Raw genomic sequence first — 4,449 nt, forward strand, 5'->3', positions numbered from 1 at the left:
ATGTCTCTGTGCCAATACTTTGTAGCTCACTGTACTTCATCTGATTGAATGCAAGTTACTATTTGCAATATTTGCCTGTTGTTTCCTTCATTATATATTTCATTAAAAACATCTCCAACCGTTCAAACATGTTTCTCTCTTCTTGGTCGTTTGTCTCAATGTAACAGATTTGGAGGCATGTACTGAGAGCCTTCAAACCCCATTTTTGTGGTCCTCACTTCCACACCTGGAAGGAAGCAATAGAGAACAGAGCTCATGACACAAAACATTACTAATGACTAGGGCCAGGATTTTTCCCTGGTCAGATCACATGGTCTGGAAAAACTCTTGGTCTTATGTTATAAATGCAATAACAGGTGTTCTTCCTTTCCTTTAAAGCCAGACTCAGTCCCAAATAAAATATCACATTTTCTTTTTTTGATTAATATATCTCGAAATGGATAGATGAAAGCTTAAGTTGCCATTTGGGTCATTTCAAAGTGATAAATACGTTTTTATGAGTTATAAATACAGCAGTTTTGTTTACAAATTGCAGGTCAGATTTCTCTCAGGTAGCCTAGACTCTAGAGTATGTTATGACATCATGCCTGGGTTTGTTTTGTTGACGCAACGAAACAAACCATACAAAGTAAACAAAATGACGAAACTGACACAGAGTCTGGCTTTAAGAATGCCAACACCAATCTCACGTGTTCAATGTTTGACTTTCATGGCATCCAAATTAAAAGAAAAATCCCACATGTTGATCACACACATAATAACAATGTAATAACAATGTGAGCACTTCCAAATGCTTTCTTAATAAATCTTGTGGTTACTGTCTTTCTCAGACTCAGACTTACCATCCTAAAACACTGGATTCTTTACAGTCTGTCTTTCTACTCCATCAATGGTGTGGTTTCTGGCAAGAAAACACACAACAGAAGAGTTGGACTTAATCATACATACACATGCTGGTAAGCACGCACGCGCACACACATCCCTGGTCTCCCTTTACACCCTCACAAGGTACAACAATCAAACAGTACAGGGATTCCCTAGTTTGTCTATTCTGGACCACAAACTGGCTCTAACAATCCTCAAGGTAAACAACAACATAGTAGATGGCAGAATTCCAGGTGAATGCCACTGTGTCTTACCCTCACACTTTGACTCATCTTTAGGACTGTTGGATCCGCTGGGTTCATCTGCTAATGAGAACAGAAGGACAAACTTTTTCTAATTACATCATTTCTAGTAACCCGCTAGATCACGTGTCAAACTCATTCCACAGAGTGCCGAGTGTCTGCGGGTTTTCACTCCTCCCTTGTACTTGATTGATGAATTAAGGTCACAAATTAGTAAAGAACTCCCCTCACCTGGTTGTCTAGGTCTTAATTGAAAGGAAAAACCAAAAACCCTCAGACACTAGGCCCTTCATGGAATGAGTTTGACACCCCTGTTCTAGATGAACCCTCTATCCTTATAATAAACAGTATAATGTATTTAGCGTTTAAGAATCAGTCAGTTACAGGAATCAAATCATCAGGACAAATATGGTTGGAGTTCACTGTAACTGCCAGAGCACTCTGTTACTGGGTAAACTATCTGCTTAAGTTTCCTACACACCTCCATTCCCCTGCCCCTTTCCAGCTTTGTCTGCGTCGTCTTCCCCTGTTTTGGGGTTGGCCGTTTGTGGAACCTTAACCCCTGCAGAATCAAACGTAGAAGGAAAACATTAACCACAGCCTCTCTCCTACTGCATCAAATACTGCTTAAAGCTACAATATGTACAGTGGGGAAAAAAGTATTTAGTCAGCCACCAATTGTGCAAGTTCTCCCACTTAAAAAGATGAGAGAGGCCTGTAATTTTCATCATAGTTACACGTCAACTATGACAGACAAAATGAGAAAAAAAAATCCAGAAAATCACATTGTAGGATTTTTTATGAATTTATTTGCAAATTATGGTGGGAAATAAGTATTTGGTCAATAACAAAAGTTTCTCAATACTTTGTTATATACCCTTTGTTGGCAATGACACAGGTCAAACGTTTTCTGTAAGTCTTCACAAGGTTTTCACACACTGTTGCTGGTATTTTGGCCCATTCCTCCATGCAGATCTCCTCTAGAGCAGTGATGTTTTGGGGCTGTCGCTGGGCAACACAGACTTTCAACTCCCTCCAAAGATTTTCTATGGGGTTGAGATCTGGAGACTGGCTAGGCCACTCCAGGACCTTGAAATGCTTCTTACGAAGCCACTCCTTCGTTGCCCAGGCGGTGTGTTTGGGATCATTGTCATGCTGAAAGACCCAGCCACGTTTCATCTTCAATGCCCTTGCTGATGGAAGGAGGTTTTCCACTCAAAATCTCACGATACATGGCCCCATTCATTCTTTCCTTTACACGGATCAGTCGTCCTGGTCCCTTTGCAGAAAAACAGCCCCAAAGCATGATGTTTCCACCCCCATGCTTCACAGTAGGTATGGTGTTCTTTGGATGCAACTCAGCATTCTTTGTCCTCCAAAGACGACGAGTTGAGTTTTTACCAAAAAGTTCTATTTTGGTTTCATCTGACCATATGACATTCTCCCAATCCTCTTCTGGATCATCCGAATGCACTCTAGCAAACTTCAGACGGGCCTGGACATGTACTGGCTTAAGCAGGGGGACACGTCTGGCACTGCAGGATTTGAGTCCCTGGCGGCATAGTGTGTTACTGATGGTAGGCTTTGTTACTTTGGTCCCAGCTCTCTGCAGGTAATTCACTAGGTCCCCCCGTGTGGTTCTGGGATTTTTGCTCACCGTTCTTGTGATCATTTTGACCCCACGGGGTGAGATCTTGCGTGGAGCCCCAGATCGAGGGAGATTATCAGTGGTCTTGTAGGTCTTCCATTTCCTAATAATTGCTCCCTCAGTTGATTTCTTCAAACCAAGCTGCTTACCTATTGCAGATTCAGTCTTCCCAGCCTGGTGCAGGTCTACAATTTTGTTTCTGGTGTCCTTTGACAGTTCTTTGGTCTTGGCCATGGTGGAGTTTGGAGTGTGACTGTTTGAGGTTGTGGACAGGTGCCTTTTATACTGATAACAAGTTCAAACAGGTGCCATTAATACAGGTAACGAGTGGAGGACAGAGGAGCCTCTTAAAGAAGAAGTTACAGGTCTGTGAGAGCCAGAAATCTTGCTTGTTTGTAGGTGACCAAATACTTATTTTCCACCATAATTTGCAAATAAATTCATTAAAAATCCTACAATGTGATTTTCTGGATTTTTTTTCGTCATTTTGTCTGTCATAGTTGACGTGTACCTATGATGAAAATTACAGGCCTCTCTCATCTTTTTAAGTGGGAGAACTTGCACAATTGGTGGCTGACTAAATACTTTTTTTCCCCACTGTAACTTTTTGGGCAACCCAACCAAATTCACATAGAAATGTGAGTTATAGATCTTTCATTCCCGTTGTAAACAAGTCTAAGAAGTGGTAAATCTGTTCTATTTCTATGCTTCCTGTTTCGGTTTTGTACACCAGCTTCAAACAGCTGAATATACAATATTTTTGGTTATGGAAAATATATTTCACAGTGGTTTAGATGGTACAATGATTCTCTACACAATGACTGCTTGTTTTTTTCACATAAACTGAAATTAGGCAAACTATTAGAATTTTATCAACCAGGAAATGGAGGAGAGATTTCTGTATAGTCCATCTTTAAAGAAGTTACTTCTGTTTATACAGTCTTAAATTAACTGGATGACTTGCCTTGTTCTGGCTGGACTCCATCACTGCCTTTAGTTGAGGAGAAGAAGAGAGACAAGTTGAGTTTAACATTCTCATACACAGACCACATTAGTATTTGTTGTGTTCACTTCTGGATGACAATGAAAAGGATGCTAAGTGGCAGAATTCCAGGTGAATGCCACTGTGTCTTACCCTCAGGCTTTGACTCATCTTTAGGACTGTTGGATCCGCTGGCTTCAGCTGCTAAGGAGAACAGAAAGACAAACTTTCTCTAATCTGATCATTTGAAAGAAACACTCCTATGCTTATAATACACAGTATATTAAATTTAACCTTTAAGAATCAGTCAGTTACAGAAGTGTTTTCCCTAGGATTTTTTCAACAGTGGTAGACGGGGGGCATTGCTACTAGTGTTAGCGCAATGACATGCTACACTACATGACCAAAGGTATCTAGACACCTGCTTGTCAAACATTTCATTCCAAAATCATGGGCATTAATATGGAGTTGGTCCCCCCTTTGCTGCTATAACAGCCTCTACTGTTCTGGGAAGGCTTTCCACTAGATGTTGGAACATTGCTGCAGGGACTTGCTTCCATTCAGCCACAAGAGCATTAGTGAGGTCGGGCAATGATGTTGGGCGATTAGGCCTGGCTCACAGTCGGCGTTCCAATTCATCCCAAAGATGTTCAATGGGGTTGAGGTCAGGGCTCTGTGCAGGCCAGTTCCGC

General features: G+C 41.3%; 1 long non-coding RNA gene across 1 annotated transcript; it reads right to left on the reverse strand.

Annotated features, from left to right (window-relative positions):
* Nucleotides 1-76: 76 nt before the first annotated feature.
* Nucleotides 77-1,691, reverse strand: LOC121558094. The gene is made up of 4 exons (XR_005998465.1): nt 1,609-1,691; nt 1,140-1,190; nt 843-901; nt 77-226 (listed from the first exon to the last, which is right to left on the reverse strand). It is a non-coding gene; the product is annotated as an uncharacterized LOC121558094 (long non-coding RNA).
* Nucleotides 1,692-4,449: the final 2,758 nt, after the last annotated feature.

This window comes from Coregonus clupeaformis, unplaced genomic scaffold (assembly GCF_020615455.1).
Source record: "Coregonus clupeaformis isolate EN_2021a unplaced genomic scaffold, ASM2061545v1 scaf1412, whole genome shotgun sequence".
NCBI classification, from domain to species: domain Eukaryota; kingdom Metazoa; phylum Chordata; class Actinopteri; order Salmoniformes; family Salmonidae; genus Coregonus; species Coregonus clupeaformis.